This window comes from Wyeomyia smithii, chromosome 3 (assembly GCF_029784165.1).
Source record: "Wyeomyia smithii strain HCP4-BCI-WySm-NY-G18 chromosome 3, ASM2978416v1, whole genome shotgun sequence".
In the NCBI taxonomy this organism is placed as follows: domain Eukaryota; kingdom Metazoa; phylum Arthropoda; class Insecta; order Diptera; family Culicidae; genus Wyeomyia; species Wyeomyia smithii.
This window is the reverse complement of record NC_073696.1, coordinates 98,109,738-98,126,718: the sequence shown is the minus strand read 5'-3', so window position 1 is coordinate 98,126,718 and position 16,981 is coordinate 98,109,738. Positions and strand designations below refer to the sequence as shown.

Sequence of the window (16,981 nt, the reverse complement as noted above, 5' to 3'; positions counted from 1 at the left end):
ATTCCGAAATTTCACCTTTACCTCATTTTGGACACCGAGCCGCTGTTGCAAGACATAGAGGTTCTCACCCGAAAACATGAACTCCTATCCTGCGTGCCACGAAAGCACTTCACTACGACGTTGCGGTATTCCTTAATCTTGCGCAGTAAACATACAATAAAAGACAACAAGTCGACACCGTGCGTGTCATTAAGGCTACCCGAAAAAAATAACATCAAAAAAACCTTAAAAGTTGCTGTAATTGTATATAATTTTACCATAATTTAACTATGTTTTTCATTGCAAATACATCATTTTTACATTAAATATCATTGTCCAGAACAATAAAAAACATTGTTTTTGCCATTTTTACCATGAAAAGGAAGGGTTGTTATGTATCTTAACTGCATTTTTCCAGGCACTTTTCCCATACATTTAGAAGTCACTGACAATGTTTTTCATGGTAAAATTATTGTCGGTGGTAGATTCAACAACAAAAAACATTGTTACAACATGGTAATAACAGAAAACGTTCGCAAGCTTACAGTAAAAATACCATGTTTTTTATGGTTACAATAAAAATATTGTCCATTAACTGTTCTCACCACAAAATACATCGTAAATTTTTTTTTCGGGTATATATGAGGCTAAAGCAGACACCAATACTAATTCTAATACATAGAATACACACGGCCCTACACAACGTTGAAAAGTAGTACAGGTCGGACTCGGTTATCCGGAACCTCAAAAAAAAATTCATTCCGGATGATCGAGTTTTCCGGATAATCAAATCACAGAAAAAATATTGAAATTTGCGATTAACGAACATAAAATAAATTAATCCTTTTTTATTTTACTTGTTTTACTAGTGGCGTAACCAGAAATTATTTCTGAGGCAAAAGGGGGTAAAATCTTGAGGAGCAAAAAAAAATTGGACAATGATTATTTTCACCTAATTCGAAAATGTCCCAAACATGCCGGAAGTGACATAAATGGTAACAAGTATGCCAGAAGGGATGGTAAAGGCATAATTTTGGAATAAAAATTAAAAACGAAGACCAAAAAAAACGGATAATCAAGTCTCCGGATAATCGAGTCCGACCTGTATAAATCTATGGAAAAATTTGCTTCACTTCTTCACGTATTTTTACATGCGTAGGAGAGGTTAGTAGAGAAACTCTCTCTAACACTAATCATTTGCTGTCAAATCTTCTGCGTAATAAACTTGTCTTCTCAAATCATCTCCAAAGTCTATTCTATATAGTAATGTAACTAACACAATATTTCTATAACCTTTCTAAAACTTCTATTTTTGTAAGACATATTCCTTCATTGCAATTTGAACTAAACTGTAAAGGATCAAAATAAGGTCTGAAAAATCATTTTTTTCTGAGTTAAAGTATGTTTAAAGTTTGCAGCTAGAGTGCGATTTTTCCAACTAAGATCCTGAGAACTGGAATTCACGAAAACAAAGCGAAGAAGAAAAGTTGTTCTTTAGCGAAAAAAAAAAAGAAAAAATCGCTGCTGACGGTTGCAAAACACCGTAAAAAGCAAAACAAATCATCGAAAAGTCAGTTACAGATTATCTGAATTCATGACTCATGATAAGGTTTATTTAATTAAATTTTGATAAAATTTTAAAAATGCATTTTTTTCCATCACAGTAAATCACGAATAACGGTAGCCTTATTCTGGCTTTGGCAAAGTTATTCCCCCATCTATTAATGATAAACAATCTTATATGCTCAAGGTAGGGTACCCACTTTTAAGAATTTAATGACAAAATGTTAAAAAATCAGCTTTTTCGATAATTTAAAAAAATATAATTCTTGAGGGGCTCTGCGTGCTGCCAGAGCCCCTCAAGAATTATATTTTTTTAAATCGTCTATCGTCAGCACGAGTGAAGTGTCTGCTTAGTAAAAGTTTACATTTCAAGTATTTTTTCATCAGCTGAAACTAGTGTGTTTGGTGTAAATGGTTGCTCGGTTGCGTTTGTTCTCGATCTTCATCATACATTTTTTATGCGTTTGCTTATGAATATAAGTGACATTTCCCGCACATACACTGGCAATCGTGTGAAGACCATTTTACGAAGGGTAGGATACACGGTATTTGCTGATGTTGAAGTCACTTTTACGCGCGTTATGGCAGCAGTCTATGTTTTCTGCTGAAATTTTATTCATAAATCGAGTTCTCAAACGTCTCGGAAGATGGTCTATAGCCATGCAGGGTCGTTTCTGCTTTGGTCAACCTGTGGATCATCGTATCTCGGTGCTCCGATTTTTCCACTTTTTGTCGATAACGTTCGTGGTTGTGGTTAATGCGAGAACGTGTGGATGAAGTGTTTGACTGACTTCATGCGGTTAATAGTTGTAGAAAGAAGCGACACGTCTGAGCTAGAGCTGTAATGTTGTTGTAATAACTTATTTCAATTCATGTTTCCAGCCGCAGAAAGCAGCACAACAACAGCTGTTGATATGTTGTGAATAACTGTTATATAAGTTCATCTATTCTATATTAGCACAACATAACGGATACTTTCTATATGGTCTATTGTTAATTTTTTGCGCTTTCTACGTTGAAAATTCGAATATTTCAGTATCTTTACATGCCCTAATACTGCTTATTGTATGTTATAATTCATTTTTATTAATCTCACATTATATGTTCATGATAAATTATGGTCATATCACTTATCAAAATGAATCAAAATGAAAACCCGCTTCACTAACAAAAACTCGCTTCCACGGTCTTTGTAGGGATGCAGAAGTATACTCGGTCTCTTACAAAGCAAAAACTACTAGATGTTGGAAACATTTCTTCTTTATTGTAGGTTTCGTGCGGCACTGGCACAACTCGAAATTCATAGTTTCAAGAGAAACGGGATTGAAAACTAAGCGTTTAAAAATTACCTTTATCACTTTCATGAAAACTTTGAGAAAGTTAAAATCTCTTTTTCACCATATTTGGAGCATATTGATTTGAATTCCAAAGACACATCAGCTTAAGAGTCAGGTTTTTTGTGAATTTTGAATCAAGTTTTTCATCACCACTTTGCGGTATTCCTTAATCTTGCGCAGTGAACAAACAATAAATGACAGTAAGTCGACACCGTGCGTGTCTTTAAGGCTATATATGAGGCTAAAGCAGACACCAATACTAATTCTAATACACAGTATACACATGGCCCTACACAACGAAATAAAATTTAACCGTACTTGGCATCGTTTGACATCAAAATTTCAAAATGGAAAAATTGTGAGTTGTGCCGGTGTTGCACTAATCCGGCGATATTCCCACCTGATTGTAAGGACGTGGCCGACGCCGTTATTGGTCTTTCAGTTGCAGTAGCAACCATTGATATGTACAGTCAGAACTAAGCTAAGTTAAGCTTATTGAAAAAATTATAATTCATGCTTGGGAGTTGAACAGCTCTGAAAAAAATCTGGCTCATAGTTTAAATCCTAGAGAATCCGTTGGAAATTTTGAGACATAACATTTTATTGAAATTTAAAGTGATTTTTTACAAAAAAAACTTAAAACCCTGTAATTTTTTTAAAATTAAATCTGGGCAGCCTCTAAACAGCACTTTTCAATGCTCATGCTATTTTGAGCCAGCCTACTGTTATAAACTACATTTGCTTGACGAAAATAAAAATGTATAGCACGGTATTAAAAAAAAGCATTTGTTTATTAAAAAAAGCGGAGTTATGGCCGTTTCCCCGACATCCTTCTTTAGTAGATCAATTAAAACCATCAATCCCAGTAAAACTCCCTAATTCAGGGTTATCTTGAGTCCGCGAATGTTAATTTTTATAAATTTTTTCTCTGCCTACGGGAATATTTCCCAAGAATGCTGAGTTTTTATGCGTTGAAAACCTATGTTCGAACCTCTACTTGGGACAGACTGTTAGTGTCTGTAGAATCGTAGCGTCAGTCCCGCAATTGCCCAGTTCACTAACAGTTGGCTGCGAAGTCCGTGTCCAATTTACAGAACAGCATGAGCCATCTGCACTCTCATTCTGAATAAGAAGAAGAAGATGCATTCTAGTATACCCAGTACTACTCATTTATAAAAATATAAAACCATAATAGAATTCATTGAAAAGTTATATATTTAAATGATACTTAAAAAAGTTATAAAAGTTAGCTGCATTTACGTTACTTTTTTTTGGTGTTTGTTGAATTTTTTCATTGATTTTTCGTCGGCCTGATTTTGCTCCTATTGTATTACTGAGTTACACCCAGAGTAGTGACTCCACCTTAAACCCTTTACTGATGACCGGCGCCTACACCTCATAAATATTTCATTCCAAAAAAACTCCCTGCATCAGCAGAGATCCAGCCTAAACTAGTTGGGTTGATTGTGAGGGTATCATACCAGTCCATAACCACCGAGATATATTCTGATGATGAGGTTTAAAGTTCGAGCCCAGATTATCTACGTGTTTGGCGTAGACGATATCAATTACTCAAAGCAGGCGGTCGCGTCAATGGTAGTTACAGACGAAACACATCTACTGCGATATTTTTCAGAGCTTTAAGTTGAAACGGTGTTGGAGCCACAAATAAGCGACTTCGAGCTATCACTTTGAATTTTCAAAAGCACAAGACTCGGTAATAGTTAAAGCGTCACCTGTGAAAACAATATTCTATGTTTGCTGTAGTGACAATAGCGTTTTCACAGGGACCATATTAACTATTTTCAAATCATGTGCCTTTGAAAATTCTGAGTGGTGTCTAGAGGTCGGCCATTTGTGACGTTCCACCGTTTTAAAAAATTCTATCACCCTTTCACAGGAATAAATCACAGAACAGGATCTACAGCAGCTTTCCATAGAGTACAGTTGAAAAATAATAATGTTGCGGTAACAGATTACACAGTGCAACAATTATTTTGCCTTGGCTCCTATGTATGATTTTTTGATGAACAATGGCGCCATTTTGAATTTTTGAGAAACCGGTAATTTTTGTGGTTTTTCCGACGCCAGTTTGTTTTGAGGCCAAATATCAAAATTCGAAGAGTTTGTCCACATATTAGCATCCTTTTACCCATCTTTTGAAAAAAACAGATCTTAAATCGGACAATAACTGAGCTCAAAACGGTGATTCTACGAAACCGGTTTTGGCATAGTTCTATTATATTTCACAAAGCAAAATAATATCGATTATTTCTGAGTATTAATGGTAGTTCGCTGATATCTTAAAGTTGTAGTCAAATTATATCTTATTTTGAGTAAAAAAGTCTCAGAAATCGAACGGTAGGTGTCTGATCAACGTAAAATGTCATCAAAATGTCGATTTTGCCCCAATTCCCCTAATACGATATAACGTAGATCGGACACCTACCATTCGATTTCTGAGACTTTTTTACTCAAAATAAGATATAATTTAGCTACCACTTTAAGATATTAGCGAATTACCATTAATGCTCAAAAATAATCTATATTATTTTGCTTTGTGAAAAATATACTGAAACTATGCCAAACCCGGTTTCGTAGAATCACCGTTTTGAGCTCAGTTTTTGTCCGATTTAAGATCTGTTTTTTTTTTTTCAAAAGATGGGTAAGAAGATGCTAATATGTGGACAAACTCTTAGAATTTTGATATTTGGCCTCAAAACAAAATGGCGTCGAAAAAACCACAAAAATTACCGGTTTCTCAAAAATTCAAAATGGCGCCATTGTTGCCCCTTAAGTTGAAACATGTTCAAACTCGGGGAAATTCAGTTTTGCATAAAAATACATAAAAAAATTATATATAGAAGCCAAGGCAGAAAAAAAGTCAATTTTTGTTGCACTGTGTTATTAATCAGAACAGTATGGATAAGCTATTCACAAGAAAAAAAAACAAACAAAATAAAACAATTGAACCACCTTACAACCCACTGCGCTGTGCACTTGCACTTGCTTTTGAATGTGCGTCCGCGCGAACCGGTTCGGCCTGTGGGTAATCCACGGCGACAGTTTCGCATGTCAATGACTGGATACTTTGCAAATGGCCACTCCGCCGCGAAACGTGCGCATTTCTGAGGCCACTGTTAAGCTCAGTGAAACGCTTGTCAGGCCTGCTAATGCTCGCCAGGGGCGCAATTCTTCTTGGTTGACATTTCGCATCGGAATTGGGAGGTTTGGCCCTACGCTCTCCATTCTCACATGCATTGATACGCTTCATCGAACTCCCCTACCCTGGCGGACCATTACAGTACTGCATCAAAGACACAATCCAACTTCATACCTGACTGCATGAATGTTAATTGCAATGTTCATTTGTGTATTCACTGCGGAAGAAGAAAGTAGGTTGATTTATGGCTGATCTTAATACATGCTCGTTATCTACAATTGCGGCGTCTTTGTCTTACGCCTACCGGAGCTGTACGTACAACGTTGCTCATCGTGAAGATTCATGAAACGATGCAAGCGAAAAGGTAAGCTTACTTGTACCCGCCTCGGACAGGCTAGTTTTATGTGCTCTGCCGGTCAGTCTACATACTAACGGTGCTTTTCGTACATAAAAGAACGCCTAGGAAAGTCTTCTCGCCGCGATGGTCATCAGATGGATACTTTTATCAGCGGTCCTTTCACGAATAGGAGAGTTTCGAGGCAAGTCCATGCCTGCACCAAGACTACCAGAGGTGCAGGTTCCGGTGACCTCTTACCACACGAAAATTTATGACTTGGTGCATCCACTCTAGGTCTAACACTGCAGCAGACGCTACATTACGAGGATAAACTTAGAAACAACAATCCCCGCCAGGTCAAGCCGCAAAGTGTTGGCAAAGTATTACGCCTGTTTTACATACGACCTTTTATTCTTCGTATTTTGTCTCTCTATCTCTCTCTCTTTTCGTGAGGGGAGTTATTTACTTTCGCTTTTCCGCACATGGTGCGATCAATCGTATATTCGAAATCTACTATCATAATTTTAAAATGCAGAACACGGTACCCACCGTTTGAATCAAATCGAAGGAACTAGATTGTGGTATTGCACTGTGCCGGAAAATTTCAGCGAAATAACGTTCGGGTGACATGGCCCTAAGTAAGTGCACTCGGAAAAACTCCGTACTGGCATACTGGCGCTGCCAGTGCCTTAATTCGGCATATGGCAGTGGAAATACATACCCTCTGGCCAGCTATGAGATTTATTTCGTGTTGAAAAGTGGAACTGATTTGCATGCATTTCCTCCAGTCAGGAGAAACGATGTATATGAGTTTGTTATATTTTGTGTGGGTGGATGGATGTGTATAAAGTACCATTCTCGGTTGAGGAGGAGGTTGTCATCGTCTTTGGAAAATAACGAATAATTACCGTTTTGTGATTTATCGAGAAATAGGTGAGCTAGAGATTAGATTTTTCTAAAATAACTAACTGCCAATGCTACAATTTTATAGATGATTGACGATGGGTTAGTAAACATTTGCGCATCTACGTACGTGCTGTTTACGATTTATTAGAAGGAAATAATACACGCAAAAGTTGGATGGTGCGAAACCAGTACAAAATTGTGCGTTTTAGCGCAATTGTTGATGTAATTCGGAACCAGTACAATGATTGCGTGTTGGGCATAACGCAATTAATGCTCTAGCGTTTCTCTAATGTATTTGGCAGCTCCAAACTACTACACCTAAACAGTTTCAACTGGTATCAAGCAGCATTGCGAAACGAGCGAGAAGCAAAACCATTCTCCTCCTTTCTGTTTGAGGACGAGACATATGCTACGCTTTTCAAGTCTTTTGCACACACGCTTTCGAGATACTTTTTCTTCTTCATGCATTCCTCTGAATAGCAGCAAGCACGCACCGACAGTATGAGTGAGACTAACAACACTATGGTATCAAGTATGTACAGCACGGGTGTCTCGCTCATTTCGTGAAGCAACGAAATATCGCCTTGCGCGTCGCAAGCCGAACCGAAAGAGAAGCAAAAGAGAAACCTGCAAATTGTATGTGATGTGTCTAGTCTAGTCACTAATACACTCGACGTGAGAAATAAAGTGTCGGTATATGATACATATTCTGATTTCATTCTATGTCAATGTATTCGCAGTACAACTGTTGCGTTATGCGTTTCACACATTTATTGTGCGATTTCTGTGCAACATTTGTGCGAATCGGGAAGACACAGTGATTGTACAAGACTTCAACTTTTGCGTGTAAGGCACGTCCCAACTATATCATGACAGAAACATGTGAATTATAAACAATAAATATTCGTTCCGTGTCTTGGGAACCGTGAAACGTACGAAGTCTCCCAGCACGCCGGATTGGTACTAGCAAACAAGTTATTCGGTGGACGATAGAATTGTTATACGTTGATTAGTTAAAATACGTTGATTTTTTATTGTAACCCAAGACTAAAATCATTTATATTTCATCATTATAATAGATTACAAATGTGAGATTTCGACTCAATTGAGAGTTATCTGTGTATGCATGTTTGTTTATATGCATGTTTGTGTGAGTTTATATTTTATATAAAAACATTATCGGCTGGCTTAACTAATTTGTAAACTATTAGTCTTACTTGGGAGGTATTCTTGGAGCAGTTCACGGTTACGCCCATTACGGTGTTGTAGTAAAAATGCACCAAAAATTAAAAATTGAAAGATATTCTACCGCTTGTGAATTGTGGTAATGAATTAATAATTCGCAGTTTTAGCTTCCTCACTGAAAACGACTGATTTTCCTTCATAAGCGAGCTTTTTCAATAATAAATAAATAAATAAAAATAAAAAAAAAATAAACTTTTCCCAACCATACATTACAATTCTTGATTGATTTCTGAACTTTTATTTCTGAATCAAACCAACACGTTGTTGGTTGTTGTAAGTTGTACTTTTACACAAAAATTCCTAGTCAAGCTCAGGTATGTTTAAGCTACTGCTAAAAATATTTTTTTGATTGTGGATTGCTGAAAGCATATTTTAATGATTTTATACACAACTTTAAATTAATTAGTTATTTTTGTAAATTTCTAAATTTTTTGACGAGGCAATATATTTGTTGTTTATTTCAACAATACCAGTGTTGAATTTGCGCGGGAAAATAAATACAATTATAGTATACTTGCACGGATTGTTAAGAGTCCCATTGTACAATGTACATTTTCACAGTATTTTTTAAAATTTCGCCTTATTTCAAAAAGGCCAATATTTTTCATTACCAATATGACATGCTTTTCAATACCGTGTTTATTGAATCAATTTGTAACGCTGATATCACTCGTCATGGAGCAAACTAAAGAACTCATAATTCATCAAACTAAGTAGGGAAAAACAAAACGTCATTCAGCCCTAATTGATCACCTCGCGGCGTGTTTGAAATTGACAAGCTCGCTAAACGTTCAACAACTTCTTCTCCCTTCAACGATTGTCTCCTGAACAGTGCACTTGTGTAATGTTACCGCAATCCCTGCTCCACGCGAAAATTTATATGATTGAAACATTGACTTTTTATCAGTGACGTAACATGTTCTAACGGTCCAACAGTACAAATTAATGACCCATTCGAGCAGTAACACTCACATCACCCTCCGCTTGCCAGGGCGTCTTAGTGTGGTTACTTTTATCACAGCTATCAGTGGCACAGCGGTTAGTCACGTCATTTTGATCACAGATTCAACGCCGTGCATCGTGATCGTTTTCTTCATTATATTTTCTTTCCTCGTAGCAAAATTCAACGTAACATTACAGGTTCTCACGATGACGTTATTTACCTAAAATACTGAGAAAAATCGTAACTACCTTTCACTGCTCCTGGTAGGATTCACACTTATTCTATCCTGTCCCAAGATTATAAGTCCTCACTCGAAACACTGGACCGAATCGCTTTTTAAGCACGAGCTGCGTTCAGTAAATTAACCATAAACTCTCCACCGAGCACCTGCCAATTTTTGGCTGCGATTTATTTTAGTTTCCGCCGCGTGTTTTTCAGAACAACCGAAATCGGTAAGTCCGCGCGAGAATTGAATTGAAGTCCGCTACAACCAAAGTTTAAATGACAAGCAACTATAACGTACGAAACCAAATATACCTCGCAGGTTTAGTCGACAACTATCGAGAGGCTCTCGCGCGCGCCAAAGTCTCACCTCGCAGAGATCTGGAGTTAGTCTGCCGTACACACTCGGAAAGCAGCCTCGCGTGTGGCGAATGCGAGGAGCAGGACGGATGCTTGGGTTAATTCGGTTTTCGCCGCCGTTTCGCGCGCACGCTTTCCTATGCTCGTGATAACTGAGTGCGCAAAATTGCGAGCGGGTGACCACGGGTCGACCCAATGGAGCGCACTTTAGCCGGCCGATCGAATGCTGCTGCTACTAGCTGCCGGGGTGGCTGCATAGATTATTATCATACCTATACAAATCACGCGGAACGAATGAGGCAAAAGCGGTAACGTTTATATTCTCACTCACTGCGGCACTGCCCCCAAAAATGCTGCCTTTGGCTGCTAGCTCCTGCTGCTGCTGTGGATGACCGATCGGTACCTGCTTCTACCGCGACCACTGACGATTGCAATGTGAATACTTTCATTTCACTTCTGTGTACTGTGACTGACCGGAATTATTCTGCTACGTCTGTTGTGGCTATGACGAAGCACGGTGGAATGAAATGCTGCGATATGGACAGATTTAATTTATCTCTTATTTTATCCTTCATTATTCAGTGTCCATCTTGAATGAACAAATTTTCAATATTATCAACTTCCACTCAATAGTCAAAAATATTCATTATTATTTAAGTGTTATTTCAAATTCGACCTTGCATTTGAATAAAATCAGAATCTTATTCGATTTCTCAAAGATCTTACTCAAAACTATTCGTCAATCTAATTCAATTGCAAATCGAAAGTCTCTAGAGCAGTGGTTCTTAACCCTTTCGGTTTCACGACCCTTTTTGCTAAGTACAAAGAGCTTCACGACCCCTTAAAATCCGCATCTAGTTTTGTAAAACGAGACTGTGTTTATCAGTCTCATATCGTCCTGCACGTCTGATTTGTTTCATGTTCATGAAGGGTTAAAAATGCGCTTTCTCTGTGGAACATAGAAAGACATTTTAATTACCTGCCGTGGACCCCCGGTTAGGATCCGCTCCTCTAGATCTTTAAATTTTAAGCGAATTTCCGTGACGGAATAATGATCAATTTAAACATACATAAATTAAGTTCTGTCTGTGTATCTGATCCTCACTTATTTACTTTCCTGGTGAAACGTCCCTCAGAATTTCACCTGCGTCACAATGTTACACTGAAAAAAAATATTTTAGTTCATTCCACGAAAAAGTTTTTAAATACAAAACCTTTTAGTTCTGCAACGGAACCAATGCGTTATAAAAATGAAGGTACTTTCGTCAGAACTGTCAAAACTGTTACAGATTTCTTTTCGTATACGTAACGAAAGATTTTAGAAATAAGCGCAAATCAATCGTACAAACAAACGCTGCATAATCCACGTTCGTACGAAAGTACATTCGTGAATTGTACAAACTATGCGTTATGTAGCAATTCCATTCGATAATTTGCAATACGAATGTTCTATATAATCAACAAAAGCATTGTACATCTACTTATTCCATGTTTACGAAAACATTGCGTGAGTGGAATAACGAAAAAATATTTTCAGTTCACGTAAACTAGCTCGGTCCATGCCACTCTGCCTCCAGTTTCTTGAGCGAGCCTTAATTCCAAGATCTTGGTCCCCTTGGTCACCACCTGGCTCGTTGCGCGTCTCTACGTCGAGTCGAACACCATTTTCACAGGATTGTTGTTCGGAATTCTGTATCCTTCCAGCTTTGGCGATATTCTGGATACTGAGCTCGCTTTAAAATTGCGGCAGTTCGTGGTTCATTTTCGCCTCCATAGGCGATCCTCACATACTCTGACAGAGATGGTCCTAAACACACATAACTAGAAAATGGCCAGTGCTTTCAAGTCCTCCTCAAGCATTGTCCATGTTTCGTGCCGTAGACGACTACCGGTCCTTTTTACAAGCGTCTTGTAACGTTCACATTAAAAAAAAATGGACTGTTTCCGAACAGTGATAAAAAACACTAAGACAGATCAGAATCAAGTTTGACAAATTTCCCTTGGAAGATAAGTATATTAGCTTATTTTCAAAACAATTGTGGAGTACTTTGTGATGAGGTCGTATGTCCAAACGTGAACAAAACGAGTGAGAGATGATTTGTGCTTATAAAATACAAGGGATATAACTCTCACTCGTTTTGTTTACGTTTAGATATACGACCTTATCACAGAGTAGTCGAGAATTCTACAGCCTTGCGAGCAACCTTCCGGCAGTTAACCGAAACATTCGCCATGGTGGACGAAAACACACGAGTAGACATGTTTTAGTGTTTCTACGTTTTATTTATTAATTCTTCCTCAGTTTTCGCGACAAAATTGTTGGAGTAGATCTTACGCTTCAGAATTGCCTAGAAATTTCTTATGGAACGCAGCTGGGGACGTTGAGTGGGTTCGCCGACTTGGGTAGAGGGCCGACACCAGATCCGGCCAGAACACCGCGTCTTCGCCCTCATGGTATTTATTAATGAACGACGGAACATCCGGCAGGCACCTCGTACTATAATTTTTTTGCTCACGGCCAGTCCGGAGCGAAAATAGAGCGGCTTTCACATTCCCTTCTCGCTATTGTAAGCCACAACAGGACTTGGGGAACACAGGACTGTGTATGAAACCGGTCGTTGCCATCCAGAGGGAGATAGGTCTCGTCGTCCATCATCACCGCCACGTCGCGATTTGTCAGGAAAATCGTCTTGACCTCTGATTCATGGACTAATTAAATTTTTGGTCCTATGACTTACATTTTAAGTTGTAAAGTTTAAGTACTTTACAAAAACTGTAAGTAGTTCATGAAGTAATCCCAGCTTAACGGAGTTCTTCCGTTAGATGCGTTTCTGTGGAAGATACGCGACCAACTGAATCAAATAGTCTCCTCTCTCTCTATTAGTTATAATAAGTCGCTATACAAGTGTTAGAGCGTTCAGTTACAAAAATAACTTCAACAAGGCAGTGTGTGTGTGGTTGATCGAGGCGTGTGTGGAGCATAGCGAAATAGTGAAGGGTGATCAAAATTGGTCTTAGCGCAAACTACCTCTCCCAGTAGTTTAAGTGGCCAAAACACCATGCCGGAGACATCGGAGATTGCGGGTTCGAGTCCCTTCTGGACGAGGGAAATTTTTTCTAAGTCTAAACCACATCCTCAGCCCGTGTTCATTTTCCGCATCCTCGAAAAAATCACATACATTGCCTACTTTACAACCATCTGATTCAATAAATGTTGTGTGATCAAAAAAAAACCATGCCGCACACATTACAACCGCTAAAAAAAACATCTGATTCAGCCGCTGCGTAATTGGCTGCAGCTCCAAGACCAGCGGACGGGACTGCCGCTTCCTGACAGGTATGTCCATGTTCGCCAGGTACTTTTTTGCTATTTGGCCGATTGCACCGACCTCCCGGCCAAGTGCATGCAGCGATGTAGCAGTTTTCCCTCGTTCCTCTTCTTTAGCATCCTTTGGAGCTTCTTGTTTTCGACGCGAAATACCGTTCTTTGATAGCGCACATTTTTTAATAGAGTAGCTTCGCAGTTTTCGCCATCACGGTTAAAGTTCGACTGATAGAGCTGCATGGGTAGTTTTGTCAGTGCATGTGAAGGTAAACCCATGAAAAATCGACAACTTTTGTTTTTACGATGGCGAAGGTTACTAGACCTCAAGATCTTGTGGAGTTCGTAGTAGGAACGACTTCCAGTTACAATGAGTCTGCGGATTTCTCTACTGCAGTTGTTGTCTGACGTTACCAATGATTCAAGGTACAACTCATCTCTGTTGATTGCTACACAACTGGGATACTGGGATTTCTATCCTCTTCTGCATCACGTTTTAGATACGTGACTGCTCAGTAACCGCCTGGATCGTCCTTCCAACAAGATCCTAGTCGTCAGCGAAGCAGATTGACTGGCTGGATTTATTTCACAACACCTTCAAGGGCAATATTGAGCAGGAGGCAAAAAAGACCGTCATCTTGTCGAAGTCCCTCGCATGTTTCAAACGGGTTTGATAACGCGCCCGATATCTTCACGTAGCACTTTACACCACCCTACTTACTCTACTTTGTTGGCTAACAGACCGTTCACCGGTCTAGGGCCGAACGGATTAGAGATGTCCAGCTTCTTCTGTCTTGGGCAGCCGTTCTCCAGTCTCTTCGTACACCAGCAGATCGTGCATCTTCTTCCACCGCGCACATCCACCGCGTGCGAGGCCTACCACGGAGTCGACGGCCTCTTCCTGGTTCTCTACTAAAGATAGTTTTGGCGGCTCTCCCGTCAGGCGTTCTGGCTACATGTCCAGCCCACTGAAGCCTGCTCCTTCACTATATCATCATGTTTGTATACCTGGTACAACTCGTGATTCATGCGTCTGCGCCACACTCCATCTTCCAGTTTACCGCCAAGTATCGATCGCAGCACTTTACGCTCAAAAACTCCGAGCACTCGTCGATCAACTTCCTCCAGCGTCCATGCTCCATGTCCGTTAAGGCCAGAATCAGCGTCCTATACAGCGCTAGTTTTGTGCGAGTTTCCAAACTACGGGACCTTAGCTGGTTACGTAGTCCGTAGAAGGCCCTGTTCGCAGCTGCAACTCGTCGTTTCAGCTTCGTCATGTCACAAACGTACCAAGATAAACAAACTCGTCAACCAATCGTTCCCCATCTATCTCCACCTCAGCACCAACACCACGAGGACTCCCACGCTCTCCTTTACACCACCCATCGTGGCCCTTATCAGTTTTGTCAGTGTCGTAGGGAAACCATTTTTGTCTATCGATGAGCAGGTGGTGTGTTGGGACTTGGTATTTGCGATACTTTCGGAGCATTTTCCATAGCGTTAAGGTTTGATACGTTCTCGGTCACCCATCCACTTTCCACAAACCTTCTTGCTAGCGGCGAGAGACGGCAAAAGATAATCTGGAAGAGCACTTTGTAGGCCGCGTTGATAATCGTAATCGCTCGGTAGTTTTCACATCCCAGCTTGTCGCTTTTTTTGTACATTGGTCATATTTCACTCGCGCTACACGCTGTTCTGCATCCCAGATCCTAACTATCAGCTGGTGCAGACACGAAGCCAAATTTTCCGGACCTAGCTTGATAAGCTTATCCATCTTTTCCAGCTGATTTGTTGTTCTTAAGCTGCTTGATAGAATCCTTAACATCAATTATCGTGGGGTATGTCTCCCTCAACCGCTGTGCTGGTAAAACCGTTCCTCTGCCTCTGCGCCTTTCAGGTGTTCGTTGTAGTGTTGCTTTCACCTATCGATCACCTCACGTTCATCTGTCAAGATTCCTACATCCTTTTCCCGACACATTTCAGCTCGAGACACAAAGTCTGCACGAGATGCGTTTCTTGTAGAATTTACGAGTTTCCTGAGAACGATACAGCTGCTCTATTTCCTCACACTTCAGCTCTTCCAGGCGGCGTTATTTGTCCCGGACAAGATGGGTTTCTGTTTGTATCGCATCACGTTCTGCCGAGTCCTTTACTGCATCATCAATGCCCGCGCTGCATTCTCCTCGTCTAGAAACGTCTGATCTTCTCTCGTCTGAATTCTCTAGAGGGGTTTCGATGAGCTCTCCTTCATCCGGCAACGTTGCCTTAAGGCTTTCCACTCACTCAGTGATGACTTCGGGGAATGATAGGCGACGGTATCGGATGTCGTTGACAACCGAAAGTCTTTGTCGTATTAAGATCATCAAGAGATAGTGGTCAGAATCGACACTTGTACCAATAGGTTCGGACGTCGATTATATCCGAGAAGTCCCTTCCGGGGTCAATTTGCGATTCGGTCTGCTGTGGTGATCTCCAGGTATTTCGATATGGGGAGGTATGCTGGAAGTAGGTATTCCGTATCCTGTTCATGAGCCGGTGTGTGTTGAACTTCCCAATAACCGATCTAAATTCCTCTAGGTCGACCTGAGCGTTGAAATCTCCGATGACTATTTTGATGTCATGTTTTGGGCAGCTAACGTAGCCACGCTCCTGCTGCGCGTAAAAGGCGTCTTTATCGTTATTGTTACTTGCTAGATGAGGGCTGTGCATATTAATGATGCTATTGTTGAAGTAACGGCCTCTAATCCTCAACTTGCACATTCTGTCGATTGGCCACCACTCAATCACGCGCTTCGGTATTTTACCCATCACAATAAGAGCTTATCCAGCTCGAGTATGTTGCCGCCCGCTCTGGTAAATGATGTAAACATCTCTATACGTACGCACCGATAGTTCCAGCAAACCTCCTGCAGCACTACGAACTTGAGTAATTTCCAAAAATTTAGGGACTCGAAATTCCATAATCCGAGTTTCCAACGGTTAGTTTGCTTCCTGTACTGATGATTCTTACGACTGGCTTGTGAGGCCTGCAACCCTGGCCAACCCCTGGCAGACGGACCATTATTCAACCGCCTCTAACATGACGAACAGACGCTGTTTTGAGCCGTATCATCTTGGTGAACAGACGCTCGGATTGGCGAAGCATTTTTTCTACCAGCGAAATATAATTAACGTAGTTGCTGCCGAATTGACACTATTGCCCAGACTCCGCCAACCAACTGTGTTCATGTTTCAGCTGGCAGTCTATTGTAGGAATCATATGACTCGTGGAGGCGTGAGATAAAACTTGTAAGGGACCTTTGGGAGTGGGAAAGGTTATTATAATGAGACTCCTTCTCCTTCTGACAGGTAATCCCATACAAACAAAACATAAAGTTTTGCTTAACTCGAGGAATAAATAAACGAGCAAATGAAACTAAATTTTGCACATTGAGGTTTTCGGAAGCAAGAAATAAGTTATGGGAAAGGTGATACGTTTGAAGTTTGAAAAAAGCGACTGCAATACCCTAAGCTTAAGACAAGACTCATTATACATTTATTTTAACTAGCTTTAGAACCTGAATAATAATTGCTTAATCTACACTTGTTGTCCCTAGTTACCAGG

General features: G+C 40.0%; 1 protein-coding gene across 3 annotated transcripts in view; it reads right to left on the bottom strand.

Annotated features, from left to right (window-relative positions):
* LOC129726929 (aquaporin AQPAe.a) overlaps window positions 1–10,404 on the bottom strand; it is a 115,343-nt gene extending 104,939 nt beyond the window's left edge. The window contains exon 1 of one of the 3 annotated variants that reach the window (XM_055684201.1): window positions 10,387–10,404. The gene's annotated coding sequence lies outside the window, so the exon portion shown is untranslated. Of the gene's footprint in view, window positions 1–9,693; window positions 10,296–10,386 lie in introns of those variants that run through there. The other 2 variants (XM_055684200.1, XM_055684199.1) reach the window with 2 other exon arrangements.
* Window positions 10,405–16,981: the final 6,577 nt, after the last annotated feature.